The 6,509-nt window shown below is 37.8% G+C and overlaps 1 protein-coding gene and 1 non-coding gene across 2 annotated transcripts in view; one reads left to right on the top strand and one right to left on the bottom strand.

The window, feature by feature from the left end:
- The window catches only part of LOC1275257 (Krueppel-like factor luna), a 136,820-nt gene that overhangs the window by 75,513 nt on the left and 54,798 nt on the right, over positions 1-6,509 (top strand). The gene's annotated exons all lie outside the window — the stretch shown is intronic.
- On the bottom strand, positions 1,148-1,341 carry LOC11176084 (U2 spliceosomal RNA). The gene has a single exon (XR_003025305.2). It is a non-coding gene; the product is annotated as a U2 spliceosomal RNA (small nuclear RNA).

Here is a 6,509-nt window from a genome sequence, read left to right as displayed (position 1 = left end):
ACCGGGATAAAATGATTAATTTTATCGTTCACGATTTGTACATAACTCTATACTAATACAATTTACGAAGGCATTTTACTTCGTACATGTTCGAATACATGTTTATTTATGTTATTACCACAGTTTGAAACACATAAAAAGCTTTTGATTCACACGTTAACAACGCTATCAACGCGTTAAACCCAACAACTTGCTCACAAAAATCAAAAACCTCTTCTATTTTAATGATCAAATTCTACCATGCAATTTATTTGAATGTAAAGATATTATTTACAAAATTTAAATATTCAAAATATGTCCGCAGTCTAATTTCTTCTAACGGTTACAGCGTATGTGAAACCTTATAAATGTTCCAAAAACTTTTGTAAACGAGATCTTTATTTGTTCTAAGAGACCACATGTCTATGAAAATGTTAAGGGATCATTTGTTAAATACAGCCGTATCGTTTTTTTTTAATTCTTATACTGTGAACGCAGTTGCCCATAAAAATTATTTAAAATAATTTCAGAATGATTTTATATCCGGTATTGGTCTGCAAACGCGTCCGACAGTGTTCTTGCAAAAAATAAAAATAAAAAGAAACACATCCTTTTCCAATAAATAATTCTTCATAATTTTTTTTGAAATTTTAGATTCAGGATAGTTACACAAAAAAAGAAAACAACATCTTAAAAAGGATATCTTTTTCAATATATTCTTCTTCTATTTAACGTGAACGTCTTATGCAGACTTTCTCGACCTATATAGGACTTTCGATACTTATTTAGGTACCACGCAGATGGATCGTCAGTCAAGTTCTTGCTGCGGTGAGACGATCCATTCTAGGCTAGAACCTATGCCGGGCATGTTACTGAGTTTTTTAGTTGATACTGTAACACGAGACACGAACGTGTACTTTGCAGTTGACATGCTATAAAATTTAAGAATCATCTTTTTAAATTATTCATGTTATCATAATGTATATTATGATTGCACATTGCTATAAATCATAAACTTTAAATCACTTTAAATGATCATAGTTCACGTACATGCTTATTATCGAATTGAGCATTGTGATCTTAAACAATCAAATCCATCGTGAAGGATTGATTTTAATGATTAAGGATTAATAATCCCTATTTTTATAGTCAGTTAGTGATTTTTGAGAATAGTTGGGCCGATCCCGGCGGTACTGCAATACCGGGCCAACCCGTGGCGGATGTGGAGCAAGCCCCGTACGATCCGCCTCTTTCCAAAAATCAGTTTAACATTTGTCGTCTCCCTATGGGAGAGCTATCAGATGTTAAGCTGATAAGAACAGATACTACACTTTGATCTTAGCCTTTAGGCCGAGAAGCGATACCTGTCCAAACGATTTCTACTTCACCGCACTCTACGCACCCATGCTGCCCTAGCGATGTCTAACGAAAACCTTCTAATATGTTATGCTCTTTCGGTTTCGTTCCTCCTCCGTTCCTTCGCCACGCCAGCCGGTCGGATTACGGTTCGTGTAGGGGAAGTTTGGTTGTACGCATGCTTTCACGCTCGTTCATAACGATTAAAAATTATTATGATAGGAATTCTTTTCGTGAAACAGCTGTTTTTTGTACTGACTTATAATTAGTTTTTACTATCCATCAATTTTTGAATCAAATTTTATTAGATACAACGAAGAATAATTCTTTTGATCCATAGTTTAAACGAGAAAACAAAAGAAAAATAATACAATCCTTTAAAATCATTTTTTTAATATAAGATTCACTAGTAATCCTATGTGCAACATTTGTATTTATATTATTCAAACGTTTATTAAAAACTATGCAAAAAATAAATAAACATTTCGCTTTTCCATTCCCATTAAAACTTTTACATTTAGCAACGGGTGCAAAATGTTGAGCCATAAAATCACCTTAAAACATTTGCAAGTCCAAATGGCACCCGAAACGACGGTGCGAACCGAAACGCTATCGATTGCGCTGGGTAGCAAAAAAAGAATCAAACACAGTCTACCTTAACCTTATGCCACCTGTACTCAGCAGACACATCTGCTATGCCATTCCATGCGAATGCAGAATGAAAACAAAATTTGCTAAATTCTTCACAAAATTCACGTTCAGCTCATATGTATTTGACCCTTCTTCTTCTCAAACTGGGAAGCGTACGGAAGGTTCTATCAAATCAGGTTTCATAGTATGTTGTCTTTTTTCATAGTCATAGTCATAGTTTCATCTTCTTCCTTGGTAACAGTGCGAACCATACTAGTCGCAGATTGACTTCTTCTGCCCAAGGCGACACGGACTGGTGTCAAGAGTCAACCGATTGACCTCGACTTCTTTTCGCACAACGACTCCCTCTAGTCCGTCGCTTTGCGGGAAGATGTCCAAAAACGTGAATCTGCCCCTGGCAGCCTTAAAAAAACGGGCACATTCTTCGCACCACCCATCGACCTTCCCTGCTTGTAAAGGAGACGAAAAAGGCTAAAGAAGAGCAACCGACAGCCATCTCCGACCCACATCACTCTCAGCACAGTAAGATAGAGGTCGTTCGGGTTGTGTTTTAGCGGGGTTGAATTTACTGTTTGATCGTTTCCTACCCTACACAGACCGATCTTTTCCTCGCCTGAGAGATTCGCTCGATTTTTTATTTGTTTAATTTATTGCCAAAACCCATAAACCGGCTCCGCTAATGAGTAAGGCTTGCGATGACTCTCTAAACGCCCCGTCGCCCGCCCTACATCAACCACCCGCTTGAGCTAACAAACTCTGAATGTGCGCTAAGAAAGCGGGTTTCCAAGCGGCAGGGGTAGCGTGGACATGGATCTTCTCGCCAGCGATCTGGAAACAATCGTCCACGAACGCCACGAACCTTACTAACCAACAAAAACACACTCTCTCAACCCCATCAAAACCTCGTATTGTCATCAGCATTTAACATTTCCCCTCTTATCTACGCAGGGAAAACCCAAGCGAAACTCCCAATCAGGTTTTATAGTAACTTCCACAACCTAACCCATACTAACTATCGAATAAGGTATGGGTGGGAGAAAAACGTTGATACCAAGTTAGCAAACAGAGGCGTTATCTGCGTTATTCTTCGCTCGTCTTCATGTTATTGGGCGCAATTTTGTGCTTCGACCTTGGCGAATCGCTCAATTTTCCTTACGCCATTTTACCAATTATCATTGATGACAGTTGATTGAATCTTGAGTTAGCATTCCAGTAGTAGTTCGCTGAAATGAAACAGTGTTTTTTCTCCCGTTTAGATGGTGAAAAGTTTTGAGCTTTGAATGATTTTACAATTACTGAAAACGTAGCAATGGTTTCAATCGTCATTGTAATGATTCCCACCTTTTTTAAATGAGTCACGTAGAACTAAGGGAAGTATACTTAGTTTGAAATATACTTATTATAATATTATTACTATAATATTAAACATAATTCAAACATAGATACGAATTCGCGAAATGATGCTGCCTTCGATTATTTATTTATTTATTTGTATCTTAAAATACCTTCTAATATACCTTAATATTACTTTTCTTATACAGATTATATGACTTTACCTAATTGCTAAAAAGAAACTATGAAAATATACTTCAAATGTGTTAAACAACTTAATGTGCTTGCTTAAAACCTTTAGTAAATATGTTTTGGAAAGGATTTATAACTGTTGTCAAGGCAGGAAAGGTCGAAAAGCACACTTATAGTTAATGTGCGGATATTTAATTTCAACCATTTTATGTTTGGAATGACCTAAGCCAGTTTTAACCAATTGAAATATTTTGATCAGTGTTTTAAGATTTTTCTTTATTATTTTTCTTACGTTGTTATATTGTTCGTATAAAGCTTTTTTCCCAAACAAAAGGGAATATTCAATGAAAATTATTTAGCAAAATTGGCAGTTCATAAATTTAATCTAGCTGCTATAGCTAGACAATTACTAACCCATATCGTACGGTTTTATGATAACACCTACACATCATCGAATGATATCAAGTTCTGGTAATGCAAAATGGTCTGAAGAAGAATTGGTTATCAACATCTGGCGAAATATAAATATCCATTATATATTCTGTCTCGAGACACGTTGTCTTCTTCAAAATCAGGGATCAACAAAGTCCGAATCATGGGCCTAATACGACCCGCGAAACAGATTGGCTGTAACCAGATATTAAACCAACTTGTGTTCGGTGAGATATTCACTACGTTCGTTTGTTTTAAAAATCTCTAAATATAAAAGAAAAAATGCTCCATTTAGGATACTAGCCCAGAAAAAAAAAAAAACATTTATTCGGCTCAGCTCTTGACAAATTCACCGACTCCTGATCTAAGCCATGGAAATCAATCTAATAATCAATCTAATCACAACTGCTTCCACTATTTGATTCCATGGATACATTGTTCAACAAACACCCGACGTATCGAGCTTTCATCAATATGAAAATGGCTTGCGTGATAGGAAAAGTGGGGAAATGATCACTTTAATTCAATTTAAACCTAATTTAATCCTAAACCTACCCTTTCCTGGTATTGATTCAGTTTACACGAGAGCTAGTAGTGGTCGTTGACATGTTGAGTGTTTTTACACGTTTCTATGTTATTCCCTATGATCTTCTCTACTAGCAATGATTGTTAATTCAACGTCAATGAAGATGGCAGCTTCTGTAACTATCCCACTTGAGAGTAAGCACTAAACTAAAGACAATGTAATATTTTTTTAATTTTTACCACTGTTCACACAAATCAACAGTAATTTACGCTTTTAGAAATCGACAAACATTAACATGCTTCAACATTAGCCTGGCCTTTAACGAATATCATAGATCACAATTACCGAGGATAATGTATTTAATTATTATGTGATTAAATTTAATTTGTAAATGTTTTACAAAAATAATCTCATTATATAGGAGGTTAAAGTTTTTACATATTTTATATTTCATGCGTTTGTGATGCATTTCGAGCAGCTAGTGTTCTTTTATTCTTTTCCCCTTTTGAATGTTATAAATCTTTGTTTGGTTTTATTGTATTGTTTAGTCAATAGATATCTTCATTACTCGAGCAATATTTTATAGAAACTTTGCTGATACATTGTAATAAATTATACGCTATCCAGATTCCTCCCTGAACACGAAAGAAACGATCCAAAGATGACAAGTGAATAATTTCTCAGTTAGTCGCCAAAAACCTAGTCGTGCTTACGGATGTTTTAAATTTCATTTCGAAACCGCCATTTATCGTCGTGGCGGGAAAGTGAGCTAGAAGCTTTCGCCAAGCTAGGGCAATTCTTCACATTTTGAAAATGTCCTGATTATCATATACATTTGCAAATGAATGTGCTAAAAATAAAATCGAAACATTATACACCTTCTCCGGTGCTCGTGTCCCGACGAGCTGCCACAAAAGGTAGCCCGCGATTAACCGTAAATCTTTGAGTGTCAGTATCTGATGACCGATACTTTATACGTGGAAGGCTGTTTCCAGGCAAGGTCTTTCAATGCTGAGCGGAAGACCTTGACAACCGATCGGGGTGTAACACTCGGGAGTTGAAAGCAATCTTTCCGCACACCCGATCGGCCTGTTCATGTTCCACTCTTAGGGTGGGTCTGATGGGACGCTATAACCCGTGGCGTCCATAATAATGTCATCGAGCTGCTCAATTGGGAGCACGTCCGAAAGGCAGATGCAAAAGCTACCATGACTAAAGCCAAAAAGAGCCAACCATTTGCATCAGCGAAATGGGCTACATCCGCACCTTAACGGGCCTACCTACCGTGTCCATATGGGATTGGCGGACGGTTGATCCGCTATCGAAAGCGGAACCATAAACACACGCGCACACCCAACCCAATCTTTATAGGACCTCTATGGTGGTTCGGTTTTCGCAGTGCATAAATTATTGGCAGTTGTAAGCTACAACTTATATCCAAGAACGGTATCCTGAACGGGGTTGTGAATGAAATCCATGCCGTGGTTGTTTGTGGATAGCGCGCATAGGTAAGCTCTGATTTCTTGACCTTTCTGTAGCTCGCTTGTTGGTAGAACATATTGAAAGAAACGAAAAAAGGTCATAAATAAATCTGAAGAAATGTTACTTCCGACGCCAATTTCGATATCTCACACATCGCCATCGCTTGCCTGTGATTGTCAAAGATAGTACAGCAGCACATCGAAATACATACACACAGACGCGTGAAGATTTGAACTGAAACGATCCTAAGAGCAACGCAACAACATGATGTCGGGATAAAGTATCGCAACAAGCTGATAGTGCCGCATTGCTAAACAAAGCTGCAGCCACAAAACCTGTCCGATTGCAAGATCCAGCGCTAACCTATCGCAAGGTCAGTCCCGATATAAAAATACTACGAAACGGTCCGAAAGCCACGACACGATAAACTCGATTACACTTGACCGTCCTATGACACTCCCGCGTAGTGTAAGCGAACGGCGTAAGGCCGTTCGAAATGCAAATCCCACCAGCCACCTTGCCCGATGCCGTAACGCGGCAGACCCATTCCTAACGCTCC

Source organism: Anopheles gambiae, chromosome 3, assembly GCF_943734735.2.
Source record: "Anopheles gambiae chromosome 3, idAnoGambNW_F1_1, whole genome shotgun sequence".
Lineage (NCBI taxonomy): Eukaryota > Metazoa > Arthropoda > Insecta > Diptera > Culicidae > Anopheles > Anopheles gambiae.
The sequence above is the reverse complement of the archived record's forward strand: the minus strand, read 5'-3'. Positions and strand labels throughout refer to the sequence as shown.